This window comes from Polypterus senegalus, chromosome 12 (genome assembly GCF_016835505.1).
Source record: "Polypterus senegalus isolate Bchr_013 chromosome 12, ASM1683550v1, whole genome shotgun sequence".
Lineage (NCBI taxonomy): Eukaryota > Metazoa > Chordata > Cladistia > Polypteriformes > Polypteridae > Polypterus > Polypterus senegalus.
This window is the reverse complement of record NC_053165.1, coordinates 145,023,990-145,045,163: the sequence shown is the minus strand read 5'-3', so window position 1 is coordinate 145,045,163 and position 21,174 is coordinate 145,023,990. Positions and strand designations below refer to the sequence as shown.

The window sequence follows — 21,174 nt, the reverse complement described above, 5'->3', positions numbered from 1 at the left end:
AAGACAGCATGTCTTCCGATCATTTGGAAGTGGCGCTGGACGAGGTGGGTCTAGGTGGATGGACACCAGAAGTGACGGTGCTGGAAGAGATCTATCAGTCTTCTGGTCAACAGAGATAGGAAAAGAGAGCATCTTATCACATAGTGCCATCCCTAGGATTGGAGGAGAATTACCATCACTTGAGCCCTTAAACTGTCTCTCATGCACATGAGTGTGATGATAGCCAGATCCACTGTTTGTGTGGGGCCCTTGCAAATTCAAAAGAAAAAAATGCCCAATGTCAGGAACTGGCACTGAAGGGTCTCATTGACTAAAAATGTGAAAATTGGCAGAGTTTCTTAGCAGCCTTTAACAATTTTCGAAAAGCATTCAAGTCAGTGGATCTAGTTGCTCTGTGAGACATCCTGAGACTTTGCGATATTCCCCTGAAGTCGCTGGATGCCATGGCCAGCCTGTATACTGGTACTATGCGTGCTGTGCAGAGTGGAAGTAGAACCTCTGCGTTTTTCCCAGTTGATTCTGGGGTTTGTCAGGGTTGTGCTTAGCCATCAGCAGTGTGTTTGTCTGTGGTGAGGGTGTCAACCACATCAAGAGGTTTACTTATCTCAGCAGTGATGATTCTTCTTTTGAAGTCAGTAGATGGATTGGGAGAGCGTGGGGGGTCATGAGGTTGCTGGAAAGGGGTATGTAGCTCTTTCTAAATCTTTGAAAAAGGATGACGGTCCAAGTCTTTAGTGTCCTTGTGCTTCCTGTTTTGCTCTATGACTGAGAGACATGGATGCTATCCAGTAACCTGATATGAAGACTGGACTCCTTCAGTACTGTGTCTCTTCGGAGAATCGTTGGGAGCCACTGATGGGTGCCACTAATGGTTGCTCATTGGGTCCAGATTGAGGCACACTACCTGCATTTTGAGGGAGCATCAATTATGCACTACAACCATTCCAACTCACAGGATCCTCATTTTTGAGGACCAGAGTGGCTGGATCAGGTCAAGTGGACTCCCACATAACACCTGGTTGCTGCAAATAGATGGTCATTTTCAGAGGGTGGGAATGGCCTGCTTGTCTGCCTGGGGGCTGCCAACCAGGATCCCAAGTTGTTTCGTTGCAGTGGTGGGTGCATAAAAGCAGTGTACCAGTGCATGCTCCCCAACCTGACCTGACCAGATAGCAGGAAACGCAATTCACTATCCAGGACACACCCTACCTTACTTCATGACTATATGACTATCCAATCAACTCTAAATAAAAAGCTTTTAAAAATAAAAATATGAGTCATGATTGGCTGATATGGGCAGAGCACAATCAGTGCAGGTTTCTGATAGGTCGCTTTTATGAGATCGTACATTAGATGTGTTACCACGGCACAAAAACAAGAAAAAGTTCACATGGATGGTCATTCAAAACAAAAGCCTAGGGGTTCAGTGAAAAGAGATATTAAAAAGGAGAAAGAAACAGAAGATGATGTTGTGCTGAAAAGCATCGCTTATATTAAAAAAAAATGAAATTATTTGAACAAGTAATTTACATAAACAAGCCCTCAATATTGCAGCTGAGACCAATGAGAGTGACTTTACAAATAGACAGGATAGGACCGATATCACTGTTAGCAGCTTTAGCATAATGTGCAGTCATCAACATCGACATGACCAACAATATGGTAGACAACGAGGTGCTGCATGAGATAAGACGCACCATACAATTCCAAATATGAATGAAGGATTTCCTTTTTGTTTTTTTTATACTTTATTGGGCCCCAAAATGCTTAGTTACATAATTCTCGGATTAACTTCAAGAAACTTCAGTGCCATCTGAAGTCAGTAATTGACCAGGTTAATGCAGACATGTCCCTTTAAGGCCCTAAACATATATATTTAGAAACAATGCTAGATTAGCCTTTGCAGCATTTCAGGCTGATTTTTCCTTTTCAAACTTGTAGCCCAATTGTACCATCAGGATCAAATTTGCCAACATTTTGACTCACGTTTACTCATACTGTAGATTTTTCTGGTAAATTGTGGGTGAATAAAGCTACACATGTGAAAGACGCTATGCAGACAAAAATGTTAACCTCCATACTAATTTAATTCAATTGCCAGACTCTTACAACATTTAAAATGTAACATATGTTTGCTAATATTTCATTCATGCATGCTGATTGTATGAGACAAATGGCACAGTTTTCACAAACTACATTTTTGTGTTTCTCTTACAAAAATAAAAAGATTATAGAAAACTTCAGAGATTTTTAGTTTAGACTGCTGATCCCTAAATTTAACTTCATTATCTTGTTTTAATTTAGGCAAAGTTAAGGGGTTTAAGACATTTTGACACTCCTAGTACATTTGTTTTGCTCGAACCAGGAGACTTTTTTTTTTTTTACTTTGTTTCAGTTTTCATTTAATTTGGTTTCATTTCACATTGTAAACTTTCAAACAAGCTGAACATATCAATAAACATCCCATGGGTGTATTGTGGACATCTTTCATTGGGCAGAAACATTTTAAATATGGCAAGTATTTGTGCACCACTGCATTTTCTATAGTTATTAACTGGAAGACTAATTGAAAATTGTGCACTACTAAGTGTATGCACTGAAGGACATGTAAAACAAAAGATAAGCTCTACTGATGGCCTATACTGATATGCTTCAGTTTAATGACAGTAGACTTACCACGTGACTTTCATTTAACTGTATGATGTTGTGTATTTACTCTCCAGTAGCTACAATATGAACGTAACCTTAATTTAGTTTGACTCAAATCACATGTCTACTGTTTTAACTCTTGTACATACAAGAGACATTCAAAAAGTTTATGCACTTTTATATTTTCGTTGGAAACAGTGAAGGCAGGAGGAGTAGTAATTGGGCATTAAAAAGTTAGTATACGACGCTGGGAAAATTGCATCACAAACAAATGTGACTATGTAGAAAAGTGATTTGCTTTTGAAATTCTTAATAAATACAGTTAAAAAAGTGCGAAACCTTTTTGAATGTCCCTTGTATTTGCATTGACTAACATGGTAATGTTAGTTTTTGCATTCAATGGATGCTTTGCTTGTGCGCATGGTGCATTAAAGGTGTAAGATTAGGACGTTTGATCAGTGACCTCACAGACCACTGCTGTTCATTTCTTGCCACCTCTGTATGTCTTCTAATCGACCAATCAGATGCTGATCTGACTGAGCGAAATTGTGCAAATTGTGTAATCTTTGTATCTGTGCATTTATTTCTTTATTTAAACTTTTTATTTCTTTATTTTTTTATGCTCAATGCTAAATGTCTGCTTGTTTATGCTATGAATGATATTCCCCATTACTGACAGCTGATGCTCAGCATGGCTACCACAGCATAGAAGATGTCAGTCACACATAATGCACAGCATTTCACATAGTTAAATCAGTCCTATGCTCGATCACATTCAGAACTCATATGAACCATTCCAGAGTTTGCTTGGTACCACACCCGACCCACAAATTCAGTATGGTTGTTTTGGTCTGCGCTAGAGTTCAATTGGTGAGTTCATATCTCCCTCAACAAACTGAGCTTTCAGGGAAAAAACTGACCCCATCAAACAAGTGTAAACATGCATTTAGAGAACTCCATGATATGCTGTTGCAGTGTGAAGTTATAGCCACTGGCAAAGACACCATGGCATGGCCCACTGCTTCTCGCTACCAACTCCATTGTGATAAAAATCTATTTTAAACTGTGCTTAATAGTCAGTAGAGACTCATGAAATCCATCATCCCTCTGGCTATCTTAACCTAATCTGTTGTTGAAAATGTGTCTAATAATACATTTTGGATAACAGAAACAAGTGGTGGCTGGTGAAAAAAATCTGGGAGGGGCGCAGTTTTTGGGCATACAAACTGAATCAGCATTTATCTATAATATAGTGCCTTTCATATCTATCTATCTTTTACATAATGTGTTTGTTTCACATCTATCTATCTTGTCATTCTGCATGCTCTAATGGTCCTCATCATATCGTCAATGGACATCTTAGCCTGTCTAGTACCAGACCCATAGGATAAATCCAGGCTAAAATGCATTATACACTTTCCACCCCACCTCCGTAATCTTGCAATAACATGCACTTCCATCTGTACTATAACTCATTCATTGCCTAAGTCCAATCCAAATCTTATTGTGCCTCTGCTAATAGAGTGTCCAGTTTATGGCCATTTCCACAGTATTCCATAAATCCAAATCATGCAATCACTAGTTCTCTGATTTCTCTCAACTCTTGTATCCCAGTTTATCATTTACCATACCCATAGAGTCATTCCCACCGTAATTTTATTCAACACTTGCTGCCAGTATACCTAGTCCTGTGTAAGCTTCCCAGGCTTGCCTGGACACACTTTCACATTGTAAGATTCACAGACCCCTACACCTTAAAACATAAGTCACCCCTCAGCCAGTATTTCACCCACAGGACAAGACCAACCTAAATGTTATTCTGCCTTTACTATCAGGATACCTACAGTATATTCCCTTAAACATAAATTTTTACCTCCTTTCCCCCAGGCCTGAAAATTTCTCAATTACTTTCTGATTAAACTGAGACATTTTACTATCCATCCATCCATCCATTATCCAAACCGCTATATCCTAACTACTGCTGGAGCCAATCCCAGCCAACACAGGGTGCAAGGCAGGAAACAAACCCTGGGCAGGGCACAAGGCAGGAAACAAACCCTGGGCAGGGCGTACACACACACACACACACACGCTAGGGACAATTCTAGCATTGCTAACCTGCATGTCTTTGGACTGTGGGTGGAAACCGGAGTACCCGGAGGAAACCCACGCAGACACTGGGAGAACATGCAAACTCCATGCAGGGAAGACCCGGGAAGCAAACCCGGGTCTCCTAACTGCTAGGCAGTAGTGCTACCCACTGTGCCACCATGCCGCCCGACATTTTACTAAGCTTGCCAAAAAAATTTAGCCTAATGCTATTTTCTAGAGCAGTGTTTTCCAACCTTTATTCTTTGGTGGCACACTTTTTGTAACATAACCATCCCAAAGCACACCATTATCTTACTAACCACAACCACTTATATCTCTCACATGAGTTCAACTGTCTGAAGGGGTAGGACTACCAGAGGGGCCGGTAAAAAGACATCTCCTAGATCAGTGTCCACAGACACAGCACTTAGTGAGCACTTTGGTGGCATCTCCAACCTGCTTCATCCCTTTGCCCACCACTCTCTGCCTCAGAGCCAACTCACATACCCACTAGCCACTGACCTTGTGAGACTCACTGGAGACCACACTCCCTTGGCAGATGGACTCTAGCAGCTTGGAGACATGTCTGATGTGCTCCAAAGTGCTGTGTCTGCAACATAGCGATCACTGTGCTGCTTTTATGCCAGCTTCTCCAGGTAGTGCTATCCTCCTCAGACAGGTCTCAACCACCCGAGGAGTTTGTCTCTCTCAGGTTCAGACCCAGGTGCGCTACACTATTATTTCCATGGCACACCTAGGAAGCTCTCACAGCGGACCACTGTGCTGTGGCACACATATTGAAAAACACTGGTCTAGATGACTGCATGTTCTTTAATGCTGTTTGCATTTTTTATAAAGATGTTTAGGTATCATGTGAAACAGAAAAATACAGATACCGAAGTATGAGATTGGAAAATAGGAATTAATGATCAGAACTAAAGTGCATGCTAAGCAAAATGCCTATAGTGCAAGTGCAACTTCCTGTTTTTTCCTAACAAATAAAAAACCACAAGTGACCAACTGATGAACTTTAAAACCAACTGATGAACTTTAAAAATGTTGATCCAAGCAAATTGTTGTAAAGATGTAATGTGTCGAAATTCTTGTGCAACTAAAGTCATAAGACAAAGCTTTGCCCTATAAAAGATTTAGGACACCGACTTCTCGGGGCAGATGAAGGGCAGGTGTCCTAGGACTGTGCTTCTCTGTCATTCTTACCTTTGCCTGGTGTGTATTAATAAAAGATTTTTTACTAACTTTAATTATATCTCTCTGTCTTCAGTCACAAGAAACGACACTAGAGAAAAAGTGTCCACAATCATTAGTACTGTCACTTTGAAAAAACAAACAGGGAAAGCTAAAAAAGACATTACTTACACCATATTCAGTTAATCCACTCCATTTGTCATAACAAGAGGCGAAACAAGTCCAGGTGTAATCTTATCCTCAGTCACTTGCCTGCTGCTAAATTCTTAAGTCACGATGGTCTGGTCAAAGCTCCTTTATCTTCTTCTTTTTAATTCAAGTGAACAATTTATGAAGAAGTGTTTCATTAAACAAATAATAGAATTTTCTTTGATTTCTGAAGTTCTACTTGAAGGTGCCATATTCCTAAAGTCATGCTCGCTCATCTATAGTTATGGCAGGTGTGAACTGTGAACCATTGACGTGAACATAAACTAGTGCATCAACTATTACCCAATCTCATTAGATTAAAAAAACTTAAAACAATACGAATTCACTGCCAATAAAAGTGGTAGTGTCCTTGACAAAGAGAGCTGCATCCCTGCAAAAATCTGAGAGCAACCATTTAAAGTGGAGCCTCTGGTTACTTGCTTGCCAAAAGATGAAGGACTTGCATACAGTCTCATCTGACCAGTGTCCTTCACTCAGGAAATATAGGTATTCACAAAGAAATTAATCAAATATAAGTTAGAAACCAAATTTTAATGGATGTTGACATGCACTTGACACCAGGCACGTTGTGAAAATAAACACATTTATTTCAAATTTTTATCACTTAATTAATTCAAGTAGAATTTTAAAAATATTTGGGGTGGGGGTGCCCCAACACCCTGCATTAGAAATTGACACTGACAGAAAACTACATTCTGATATTATCAATTGGAAAAATAATTCCAGCCCATCCAAAATCCATAAAATAATTTTTCCAAATATAACTAAGGCACTCATAAACACCTGTATTACAGCCCAACCACGATTTCTGCAAAATATAAAGCATTTAAACTACTAATTACCCACTTGTTTAACATTTATTAGCCTCTATTGTGTGTGTCTAGTCTTGAATACCAATTATGTTTCCCTCTACACTGGAATGGACAGGCACTGTGATAAAAATAAACAATAAAAACACACAACACTCAGGAAAATAAAATAAGGCAATTTTAAAAGAGTGGTTACTTGCCATCAGAAGAGTTGAACTGCATTTGGGTGGAGAACAGAGGGGATGGTGAAGAAGTAGTACTCTCCTTGTCCAATTCCATTTTTGTGAAAATTAACCTTTAATAAAGGGGCAAAAAATAATAACAAAAATTAAAAGGCAACACACTTTTAAACAGTGAGAGTACCTAATGCCGTCCAATGAACAGCTGAGACAAAATCTTTCCTGCACTGCACTTAAACATTTTTTACTGGCTTGTGCTTTTACATTTTTTTGGATATATATTCAAATTATGGGGTTTTGATGTGGATAGTGAACTTTTGATGGAAATATAACAGCACAGGAGAGATTACAAATAATGAAGGACTGGTGAAGAGTTAAGTAGTAAAAGCCTGCAATACAGAATAAAAGTTGAGACCACAATATAGTTAATAGATTTGCAATGGCAATTCCAGCATAAATCTATAAATCTAAAGGCAGCAATACAAAACAAAGATGCTGGTGTCTCTTAATACTGTTGTGAATTTGTCCTTCCTGATCATTTCTGTTTTTACCTGATGCTTTTGGAATGAATTTTGGACTTTATGATTTTGAATTGGATTGATCAGGTTAAGGTTGGTATAATTTTTTTTTCTGAACCTTTACATTGCAATTCAGGATCACAGAAGCCTGGCGCAGGGTGGAAGCCAACACAGGACAGAGAGGTAGTCAATCCAATAGTCACTTATGTGCTCTAGTTTTATTAAAGAGAACATTGGTTATTACTTGAATCTTTTTAAGGACATCAGAGATCATAAAAAGCAACTTATAATAAAATGGAAATGGTTAATTTCATTCAGTTAAAAAAATGCATTTCTCACAGTGCTGATAAGTAAAATATTTGGTAAGCCTCACATTACAAGTTAGCAAACATTTCCCTGAAAACTATTTACAATGCACCATCTCCCACCATTTCCATGATTAACTTTGGGTCACAAAGTGAATTAACATTCTGGCAACAGGTTGGAAAATGGACGGATGGATAATACTTAAAAAATTAAAGCTTTACCCTAAACTGCCACTCAATTTATCATTATACTTTACTGTTCTCAGGAAGCAGCATAGCTTGACGCCCTGATATTGGTTAACTTTGACAAAGCTCACATATAAAAACAGGCCACAGGAGCTCTGATTTAATCACAAGGAAAGACAAATTAAGAATGAAGAGTCTATTGATCCTCATTGCGTTCTTCATCAGCTCCAGCGGGAGTAAGTACTTTTCGCTACTGGTGTTACAGATATTGAGAAGCATACCTTTTTACTACACTGGAGAAGTTTGGGTTTGGCCCAAACATTTGTGCATGGATTAAATTACTGTATACTAACCCAGAAGCTTCAGTTTGCATCAATAACATTTGCTCAGACTACTTTAAACTAGAACGTGGCACTAGACAAGGATGCCCCTTGTCACCGCTGCTGTTTGCGATTGCCATTGAACCACTGGCAATACATTGTCGAAAAACTGATCAGATAAAGGGGATTAGCAGAGAAGGACTGGAACAGAAAATCTCATTATATGCAGATGACATGGTACTGTATATATGGACCCAGAAAATTCTGTGCCTGCAGTCTTAGCAGCACTCACAGAATTTCAAAAGATCTCTGGTCTCAGAATTAACCTGAATAAAAGTGTACTCTTTTCAGTGAATTCTCAAGCATATAATATTAGATTAGACACCCTACCTTTTATCATTGTAGAACAGTTTAAATACCTCGGGTAAACATCACAAGTAAACATAAAGCTCTTTATCAACAAAATTTCATCGTCTGCATGGAAAAAATTAAACAAGACTTGCATAGATGGTCAACCCTTCATCTCACACTAGCTGGAAGAATTAACACTGTTAAGATGAATATTCTTCCTAAGCTCCTTTTTTATTTCAAAACATCCCAAATACATTAATAAATCATTCTAAATTAGATTCAACAATAACCTCATTTATTTGGAATTCAAAACATCCACGCATCAAAACAGCGACCCTACAAACACAAAAGGAAGAAGGCGGCATGGCTCTACCTAACTTCCAGTTTTATTACTGGGCGGAAATATACAGGCGATAAGAACCTGGACACAAATAGAAGAACATATACAGGCTTGGACTGCAATAGAAGTAAAATCCTGCAGTACTTCTTTGTATTCCTTGCTTGCGCTCCAATAAACACAACGTTATCGGCAATACACTAATAACCCAATTGTGCTCCACTCACTTAAAATCTGGAACCAATGTAGAAAGCATTTTAAGACGGAGAAGCTTCTATCTGTGGCACCTCTGCAAGAGAACCATCTCTTTCAACCTTCACAAACATATGCAGTTTTAAGATCTGGAAAAATTTTGAATTAACTTGCTTAGAGATCTTTATATAGACAACGTCTTTGCATCCTATGAACAATTACATTCCAATTTTAACATTCCAGCTACACATTTCTTTCACTATCTTCAAATCAGGAACTTTGTTAAACAGAACCTTCCAGATTTTCCTCATCTTGCACCCTCATCCACGCTGGAAAAAATATTGCTCAATCTCAAGGAATTAGACTCCATCTCTACAATATATAAAATCATTTTACAATCCCTTCCTTTCAAAGATCCAAGAGGACACTGGGAAAAGATCTCTCAATTAATATATCAGAAAAGGAGTGGAAAGTAGCAATGCAGAGAATTCACTCGAGCTCCATATGCGCAAAGCATACAATTATACAACTCAAAATTATATATCGAGCACATCTGTCTCGACTAAAACTCTCAAAATGTTTCCAGGGCATGATCCAACCTGCGAACGTTGCAACCAAACCCCAGCCTCACTGGATCACATGTTCTGGGCCTGCACCAAATTAACATTATTCTGGACAAAATGTTTAATTACCTCTCAGACAGCCTTGGACTCACAATCCCTCCTAACCCATTAACAGCTGTGTTTGGGGTTCTTCCAGATGGGTTTAAAGTGGAGAAACACAAACAAATTGTGATTGCATTCACTACACTTTGGCACAGACTTATTCTCATAAACTGGAAGAACCCAAACTCTCCTCTTTTAAGTCAGTGGGAAACTGATGTGTTATATTATTTGAAATTGGAAAAAATCAAATACTCAGTTAGAGGATCTGTGCAGATTTTTTTCACAACATGGCAGGATTTAATCAGTAATATTTTAAAATAAGTTTATAAAGCACAGAGAATTTATTAATTTAGGTATGTTTACAAGCCTTAAATTTTACGTAGTTTGGCTTGCTCTCTCTCTCAGGGGTGGGGATCGATCTGTTCTTAACATAATTCTTTTTTTGTAAAAACTTGATTGCTATGTATGGATTGTAATAAAATTAATAAAAATAAAATAAAAAAAATAAAAAAAAGATATTGAGAAGCTATTCATATGAAGTGTGTACGTTCCTTCTATGCCACCTTGGGTTTTCTTGCCACATCACAAAGACTTGAATATTAGATTGACTGGCAACTCTGAACTGAATCAGCGGGTGTGTGCACAAGCGTGACTGTGGTCAACTGGTGACCTTTCCAAAAGTAAGTAAAGATAAAGCAAAAAGTATGACACGTTTGAAAGACATCTGTTGAGGTAAAGAAATGAGACACAAAGACAAAACTACACAAAAAAGCACATGTATTTGACATTTTCATTTGCACAAGTCCATGCCAACTTAATCTATACTAATAAAAGGCAAAGCCCTCACTCACTCACTCACTCACTGACTCACTCACTGACTCATCACTAATTCTCCAACTTCCCGTGTAGGTAGAAGGCTGAAATTTGGCAGGCTTATTCCTTACAGCTTACTTACAAAAGTTGGGCAGGTTTCATTTCGAAATTCTACGCATAAGGGTCATAACTGGAAGCTATTTTTCCCCATATAATGTAATGGAGTCTTGAGTTGGAGATGGCCGCGGGGGGCGGAGTTTCGTGTGACATCATCACACCTCCTACGTAAGTACGTAGAGCACAAGGAAGAACTCCAAACAGCGATCAGCACCAAAACGCCATTTCACAATTGAGAAGGCAGAAAAACATTATGAAGCAAATGATGCATACAAGCATATTCATAAGTACAGCTACTGCGGAAACAAAGCACAGCGTGAAGTTTATATTAAATTAAGTTCATAGGCTACCACTAGCGTTTGTAATTTAGTGCCTGCCCATATAAGGCCGTCCATCAGCGGCAATCCAATACAAACACTGCCGGTAAATATTCACATGTGAAGGACTGTGCTTATGCAGAGGAAGATGAGATGGTCAGGGTGGTGTTTGGCACAAACTCATTGAAACTGCGAGAAAGTTTTAAGTGCCGGGTCTTAGCTGACATTACACGAGATGGCACCAGTACAGCTGGGAACCTTCGATGCAAGAACACCAAGCGGCTCACGTGAACTGACGCAATGCGCAGACAAAAAGCAACAGTTCCAAAGAGTGCTGAACAAAAACCGAATTACACAATTGAGAAGGCAGCAAAAAATATGAAGTGTCTTATACATAGAATCATATTCATAAGTGCAGCTACTACGGAAACAAAGCACACGGTGGAAAAAGTGAATGTCCTGCTAAAGGAAGACAGTGTAAAAAAAAAAAAAAACCGTGCATGCAGTTTGTCACATCACAGATAAAAAGGAAGACGAGCTGTTTATTGATGCAGTAAGGAACTAATCGATGAATGAAACCTCTTATCTTTACAACGATTGACAAATACGGAATGTAACTTGAACACATCCTACAAATACGAGCCTGATTGAAAGAAATAATGATAATCAAATCCTTGATGACAGCAACATTCAATAACACTCACAAAACAATTACTGTATATTGACAATCATGTTACGTTATTTTTAAAATGTTCCCTTTTCTTTTCATAACTTCTACTTCTCCACTCGATACAGGGTATATATATAAATGTATATATATACCCCTGATCTACAATACATACTTTAGCATAGACAAGCCACACGCTGTGGCGAAATTGTAGAGTCTTCGCCTCTAACGCCGAGGTTCGATTCCCGAGAGGGATGTACTGACTATGTACGCGCTACCGATTCATTTTACCTTAGCATCTCCTTGGTTTGGGACGTATGAAAAAATATTAGGTTAACGCAGAATCATGTTACGTTATTTTTAAAATTTTCCCTTTCTTAGCACAAGCACAGCTGAGAAGCTTGATGCATGTACTCCATAACGCTAAAAATAACGCATTTAATCACACTTTCAATTCCAAGCAAACGGGAACTTTTGTCAATGCATGATTTCCTGGTACATCCATTACACTGATGCACACATCACAGCTACAAAAATGTTAGAGTCGGAATAAAGCACGCTCCTCGACTGATCATCTCGACTTCCTGGCGAAGCCTTGATAAAAGCATGGTTTTGTGCACACTGAAAAGCAAGCAAAATTAGATGCATTACAGAAAGTAGACTTTGTGGCTCTTACTGGGGATCATTGGACTTCCGTGACCGTTAGTAATTCTAAATACATCTAATTACAAAATGTTCAATGATCACACTGTTTTAGCCTAATGTACAAAATAATTTTGGCTAATGTTACTCAGAGTTTAAAGATAAGCTGGTCAAATTACCTTTTATGTTTCTGACTTATTTTTTTAAGAAGAAAAACTGCACTTTATGGTGAAATTTTGGTTATTATTATTTAAAGACAATACTATTCTGCAAATGTACTTAAAGTACTTAAACTACCACTTTATTTTTAAGTCTGCCCAATTTTAACCAGGGATGATATTTTTGTTTCTGTTTTGAATTCAAATGCAGTTTAAAGGCTTTTTTTTTTTCAGAAATTTAAAACAGCTTCAGTTTACAATATTCATGTCCATGTCTATTATTTGATTCTGTCGCCCACTAAAACCGTTTTAAATAAAAAAAATAAAAAAAAACATTTGCGATTTGGGGCAAATTTACGTGTGCGATTACATACGATTAATCAAGATTAATTCTTACCCAGCCTCTAATTAATTGGATTAATTTTTTTAATCGAGTCCCACCCCTAATATATATATATATATATGTAGATATATATATGTAGATTTGTATATATATGTATATGTATATATATGTATGTGTGTATATGTGTATATATATATAACTGTATATATATATGTGTATAGATGTGTATATATATATATTTATCTATATATATGTTTATATGTATATATATGTTTATATATGTGTTCGTGTGTGTGTATATATATATATATATATATATATATATGCCAGCAACACTCATATCAATGACAAAACAATTACATTAACAATCATTTTACGTTATTTTTAAAATGTTTGTACTTCTCCTCGCCATGGCTGGTATTCTGCTAGTGTGGAATATATTGTACTTTGTAGTTCTGAAGTGCCAGCAGTTAGCTGGGAGTCTGGAACAGATTGATGCTGGTCTGGGTATGTTGGTTGGTGTAAACAGCAATGACAACATCTACATTCTTTTTGGTGGCACCTGGGTGCAATTGCCAGGAGCGCTACAGCATGTCACAGTTGGTCCGGCTGGGCTGTGGGGAGTGAACAGTGCAAACCAAATCTACAAAATGGTGAACGGAAATTGGGTGCATGTTCCAGGTAGGCATTTTTTTCTTGTCAGATTTAAGCACATAATTGACATGAGGGATGTAAAAACATTAGAGTGGAGACTGAGTATCTGAGGTTTTATCAGGAAGAAAGATTAAATTTACCTCAAAGAAAGGAAGAAAATGAAGACAGTATTTGGATGCAGTCCAGCTATAGTAGCAATACTTCACAACTAAATATTTCGCAATATCAAACAAGATAAGTTGTGTGGCATTTCAAGAAAACCAAGCAAGCAACATAATGTGCCTACAAGAACTAGAAGATGAGATCCTAGAGATGAAATAGTGCAGATCCATCTACAAATGTGTGTCCCTAACACTGGGACCATTCAGTAATGAAAGACTTTATTTATTCAAAAAGCAGATGCACTGAGGACTGTGACGATGTGGGTTCTGGCTCTACGCCCCTTGGTTGTTTGGGAACCCTTGAACCCAACAATCGGCCGATAATGAAACCGAAAGTGAGCTAGTCAATGGAGGCAAATTACTGAGCAAGGGGAAGGTATACAAAAAGGTGCAACAGTGCTTTTATTAAAAGAAACAATCAAAACAAAACCAGTGTTCCATGTAAATAGTGCAGTGCTCCAAATTCTTCATTAAATAAATAATCCATAAAAGGTAAAACGTGGAGGTTAAAATAACAATAAGAAAAAACAATCCTTTAAAACGAGAGGTAAAATCTTCTTTAGGAAGCAATCTTAAAAACAACAAATCCGGTGTAACGTTTCTGTTAGCGTCTCACCTGCTTATCCCGTTTGGGCTTAGCAGCAGGCAAGACGCCTCTCTGCAGCTGCCCCTCCTCTACACTTTCCGCAGACTGAGACCTCCCGATCCTTGGCTTCGTTTGCTCTCATCCCAGTCCCCAGAGACTTGATTACCCCAATAGCCAGGACGCACACATTGGGGACTTCCCCACCAAGCCTCCCGACTTCCGCTGCCTTCCGCGGCCTTCTGCGGCTCATCGCTTTCTTCTGGGCACTCCCGCTACCTGGTCACTCAGCGGGAGCAACATCAACTCAAACGTCTGGGTGTTGGCCTAACACCCAGCTTCCATACAGCTGCCCTCGATCAAGGCGCGGCTCAACACACGCACGCACCGCCTGCTTCCTCGCTCCCTGTAACCTCCGTCCTCTCTTTACCTCGTTCTTTTTCTCATTCCTCCCTCCATTTTTTTTCCACCCCACAACTGACTTCAGCGCTTTTCAAAATGACGAGGGCCACAGCAGCTGCAGCATTAGCCATGGGACAATCACGATGTGGGCAGTTCCTCACCTGTGCACTCGGTGAGAAATGTATATGGCCCAACTCCTAAGCTAAACCAGGCCGTGACATTATTTAAAATGAATGGCCTTTGCTCAACGAGCTGTGGACCCATAACACCACAAGGACATGTGTACAATCATTTGAATTCTTCAAATTAGAAATTTCCACAGTCCCTCTGTTTTATTTGCAGTGGATTCCAATAGGCCCTTAATCTTCTGTTACAGCTGGAATCTAAATCAACATCCATCCAGTGATTTGTGCTAAGATCAGATACTGAGAGTCCAAGGACCATGAAGTTGAGAAGCCACTCTAGGGCAGAATGAATGGCTTAGTCTCAAACATATGAGAATGAATGGCAGTGTGGCCACACTTAAATCTAAAATTTAGGCTCATCATGTTGGGTTCATCTTTACCTTTTCTATAAGCAAGAAACAAGTGCCCCTTCATTCATAACTTGAATATAAGAATGCAAACTGTGATGGCAGATCTTTGGTTATATTTGCCACGCTTAGGTCACAAAAACTATTTGAAATGTGTTAATGTTTTCCTCATTAACTGCAGGTTGGCTGCAGCAGATTGATGCAGGAGGTGATCAGTTTGTTGCTGGTGTCAACATGTATAATGATATCTACTGCAGGGGAGGAATGGCCCATGGGAATTACAAGCAATCAATCACCTGCTCCATGGGAACACCTGACAGAAGGCCTCATGTACTACTCTTGTGGCCCCATTAGTTGCTGGGGTGTCAATACCGCAACCAGATTTTATAAGGAGAGCAGTGACACTCACTTCTTGCACTGGTAGAAGGTGGTGACAGAGAATCTCAGGCTCCTTGACAATGATTGAAGTGAGTGTTGACTGCAGTGTATATGGGGTGAATCATCAAGGAAATGTGTACCGCAGGTAAGTCTTCTTCTGCTCAGTGTTCTTCAAAGAGGCTGAAAATATTATTGTTCTTTTTCAAGCATTCAAAAGATTGCTGGTTTAGTGAGTTGAGTGAATCCTTCTGTACTTGTGCTGTAAGATTAGGGCAGGTGTCTCCGAAATGAGTTTTGTCATATTATTAGTGTGCATACTGTTTATCAGACATTCCTTTTAGTATTTAAATGTATGTAACTATATTTATATTTCTGTTAACCAATATGTGTATTGCTTTGGTTTTCCAGGGGTTATGAGCATTTGGCAAGGGGCACAGGTTTCTAGGGAAATACAATTCTTTCCATTTTCTGTACAGAGCAATTAAATCTATCTTCCATAAAAGGTGCAACATACCCTGTAGAATAATGAATAACTGACTGTCCTGTAGACTTTTAGAACTGCAGAGCCAAATCGAATCACCTTTGTGCTCTTTTTCGTAGGGATGGAATAACTGCCAGCAATCCTGCAGGAACTGGCTGGACTCAGATGGTGATAAGTGGAGTATGCCAGCATGTGAGCTACGACCTTGGGCAGTTATGGGTCATCAAGATTGTGGTAGCATCTGGACCTGTAGCTGAAACCTTTCAAATGATCATTTGTCTTAAGTCACATCTAGAAATATTTCTTCTAAAGAGTAGCACTGTAATCACTGAGTAGATCAGTCACAATCAAACTGTTGCCTAATAGATATAAAATATAGAATGAGTTTTTTCTTAATTGTAGAGGACCCATACTGTGCTTTAGTAGATATACTATAATCATTTCTCTCTCACTGATTTTTCAGAACTTCAACACTGACAGTTCTAGGCTGTTCAGCTTTTCAACACCTGATTACTGTACAATGATGAGGTCCCATTAGTCCAGATAATCTGCAGTACAGTAAATCAATGTGACTCTGAATTTCAAGAACTGTCTTTTCTCTGTGTATTTCCCATTCATAGTGTACTTTAATTAAATAAAATATATTATTTGAAAACAAGCTTTTATCATGTTATCAAATTATTGTACTATATTTTACATTATCTTCACAGTTACAGAGACACTCAGAAATAAAACAGTGCAGATATTATCAGTAACCACAGAAAAACTGTAATAAAACATAAAGCAACTATTTGGCAGCTCAAGTTATTGTAAAGGAGACACTGAAGGTGAAGGTGAAAATGAAAAGTGGAGACACATGCAGTGTTGATGAAACTTCAAACTGAATGTTTAGTTATTCCTTTAGTTACCTTCAGTCCTTTTCTATATGTTTTATTAATTCATTGTTACAACTTCATTTAAGCATATATTGTAATAATATGTAAAAGGTTATACATTAACTAAAAATGCCATTCTGTATGACTCAGACATGCTGTTGTGACACCAGAAGCATTCTCGGGTTTGGTTTAAAATAAGACTGCCAGCATCTCTTCAGTGAGAAAGAGTCAAATAGCAGCAGGCAACACGCAAGAGGAGGACAGAAGGAGAAGAAATCTGCGTATATTTGTGCATTTGGCTATTATTTAATTAGAAAAGTGTTGGTAAAAAAAAATAACAATTGTTTATTTGAACCCAGAATTGTGTTATGTAATATTTTGTCTGTGGTTGGGAGCTCGGTGGCACCCCCTTGTGGTTACAGTATGTATTCCCTGGTGTAAGCGATTATATAAACCATTTCACATCTGTTTTAATCTAAGCTTTTAACAAAAATGAGATTTAACAAATGGAAAGAGGCCTTCTTGTTTATCATTGGTTTCCCTGTAAGTGACTAGGCATTACTTTCTGATTTGACCCCTACTTCGTTTAAATCTATCCATTTGTTCATCTACTTCGCACATTTGGTTTAGTAGAAAAGGCCTTCATTAGTGGCATTTTATGTGAAAAAAAACATGCCTGGATGGGACACTAGACAAAAAATTTAGGGTGCCCTCATACTCACTCATAGTTGGGACAGCAGTTAATGCAACTGCCTATGCCAGGGATAACAGATATCCCTGAGAAACCCATGCAGAAATGTAAAAATTAGTGATGAGAAAATCCAGTGGAGTTTGCTTTGCCATTAAAATGTTTGGGTAAGTGCATTGAATTAAGGAAAGTTAGGAAGCAGAAACTGAACTAGCTTTGAGTGGACTATAATGGTGCAGTGGTCTTTTGTGTGCACCTGAGAGCTAAGAAAGCATCTGCCAACTATGCTAGACCAATTACTGTGGCCAAAACTGTGACCTGAATTGTGAGGAAGCAGTACTAACCCCTTTGACACCACGAAAGAAGCGGAAAGAATGATAGCCACAAACAAAATATAACAAATGGCCACATATTAGCAATAAATAAAAAAATATATCATTATGCTCATAGTGTTCCAATCTTAGGACACAAATTGGTTGTGCCTCAAAGCTTTGGTGTCGGACTGACTCATTCCTTTGTTTGAAGTTGCAGCTCTGGGTGCAGCTGTAGCTTTATTTTTGTTTCCCATCTCTCTGTGCCGATACTTTGCACTTTTTTTTCCCATCAAGAAGATTAAAACACATTGTAAATAGTAATTAGTCTTTCATTATTATTATTTTTTTTTTCACAGGGTCTCATTTTGACTTCAGAAGCGTGAAGAGAGACTAAACCAGTGCACAGAAATCAGTGTTCTATAGCCAGTAGCAATACTCATATTCTCATTATTGTCAACTAATGCAGCCTTTAAATAAAAATGCTGCAGATTTTATCTTTTTTGTAAATGCATGCAGATACAGACCTGTTGGATCAGGTCACAACATCACAAATCCGTTGTAAGAAAGGCGCTATATTACGCCGAACCCGACACAGTTTGGACACGGGAGGCATGAGTAAAACAAGCACTGTTATTTTTCTTCACCTGTGGGGCACGTCTTCCCCGTGAACCCCACAGGCAATACATAGTCCCACAAGCACTTAACTCCACAAATACACCCTTCTGGCAGCACCACTCACCACTCCTCCCAGGTCAACCTCCAGATTCTGGCTCCTGAGTAGTGGCTGCAGGCTCTTTTGTAGCCCTCCGGAAGTGCTCCAGGTGGTAATTGGCCTAATTAGGCTGCAGTTCTGGGTGTGGCTTTTTCCAGCCTACATTCTCGTTAAGCCATGCAGCTCCTCCGTGTGGTGGCCATGGAGCCCAACAGGTCTGAGTCCTGAAGTCCCACACCTGTGGTCTCGATGTAACCCAGGAGGGCTGCCACCAAGCATTCAGGGAACGTAGAGTGCATCCCATAGCTGCTCCCGGATCCAGTGTTGAAGGGGCACCCAGGCGGGCATGGGACCCAGCCCAGTCACAGTGTGAAGCAGATAGGTAAACAATCAGTAAACCTGCATAAAAGTTGTGCACATGTCTGCTACAGCTCTGTGATGTCATGCTGGCCTCACAAGGCACCATGGGGCACTGGGAAAAAATGCTTATCTGAAGCCAGCTACAGAATGAATTTTAGGAAAATATTCAGTGAACAAAGTCACCGGCTGTCCTGTCTTGGCAGACAAAACAGATAACTAGTTTCTTGAGATACAAGCAAAATGCAAAACAAATGAAAATTAAAAAATAAACCGAAGCAACCAAAACTCAGAGGAGATACAAAATTCACAGTCAAATAACAGGCAATAAGTTGAAAACCAGACAAGACTTGAAACGTAATCACACGAGAAGTTAAAATGTAAACAAAGTTTTATGTGCAGATTGGATGAGGCCGAGAGCAAAAGGCTGACCTTTCATGTCGTGTGCTAATGAACTCAATATCATAACCCCAGAAACCACACCCCAGAAACATGGCACATGACCCTGACAACAGTACACAAAATGGTTTCCTTAACAGGAAAAGGCTACAAAACCTCAATCTTTACCCTAAATCATGACACCGGTGAACAAAGCATATTCACAGCAATAAAATTCTGTTAAATTTTGCCAATCAACACTGGAGATCATGCATATTCTACATAGACAGTAGCCAGACCAGGAATTGAACAACTGAACTCGTATTCCTGAAGCTGTAAATTATTAGTGCTGAACAATGTCACAGCATGCACCCTGACTCACTTTCATTTTGAGGTATCTGTCCATTTATCTACTACCTAAACCTGTTCAATCCATTTTTTCCTACCTGTAAGGGGTTGATTTTACCCTATCATAGATGGGCACTGGTTCAAAATGGCACAGCAACCCAAAGCTAACTGCATTCATGAACAAAATTACTCAGAATAGTTTGAAGTTACCAAATGGCCTACTTGTCTTTAGAAAGTGCAGCATCCGGAGGTCATGGGAGCACTCCACTGCTGCCTCCAGCTCACTAAGATTATGTGAATGAAGTCTCTGACCAAAAATCACTGTAATAGCTGGATAAATGTGGCAGAGCCTTTAGACAAGGACAACACTGTTCATTTCTTCATTCTAAAACCAGTTTTCAAAGTTGTAGCATTCTTCAAGCTGGCCAGTTCAATTTTGCAAGACCATTAATAGACCTGTGCATGAGTTTATAGGTTTGTAGGTCATTATTGTCATATTAACAGAGTACAGTGAAATTTTTACAAGCCTGTGCTAACCAATATGGAACATCACTCTCAGTACCATTATTAGTTATAGACAGGGTAGCGAAACTACGTCAAATCGATATCACAGTGTTATATTTGTATTTGTGTCGTATTATTTTTTTCTTCTTTTTATTTTTTTATGCTTAATGCTAATTCTCAACTCATTATACTAATATTCTTGTGGGCATTTTCATAAAGCCTTCTTTTTACATTATTTTTGGGATTTTAAACTTTCCATTGTTGAAGGTGACTCTTTCAAAGTGACTTCTACACCTTTACTAACATTTCTTCATCAACGTTTCTTCTCCTTCTTTATGACACATTTCATTAAAGCCTGCTTCTCAGACTATGCTATAATTTTCAAGGCACCATTCTGACCTTTGATGATGACTCTGTCACTGTGCCTCCTTCACAGTTACTCCTCTTTGTCGTCTCACACTGCATTTCCGCTTTTGTCATGTCACCCAATCCAAAACGTAGATTTTTTCATCTTTTTATTTATTTTTTAATTCTCGATTCATTATGCTATAAATGACATTCCCCAATTACTGACAGCAGACGCTCAAGCGTGGCTACCACAGTACAGAAAATGTCACACATAATGCACAGCATTTCAAGTAGTTAAACTGGTCCCATGCTGCGTCACATGTAAACCTCAGGCAAACCATTCTGGGGATTTTCTGGTACTGCACTAAAACCACTTTATCCTAA

At 38.8% G+C, this 21,174-nt stretch overlaps 1 pseudogene; it reads left to right on the top strand.

The window, feature by feature from the left end:
- Positions 1-13,485: 13,485 nt before the first annotated feature.
- LOC120540537 lies at positions 13,486-16,602 on the top strand (annotated as a pseudogene).
- Positions 16,603-21,174: the final 4,572 nt, after the last annotated feature.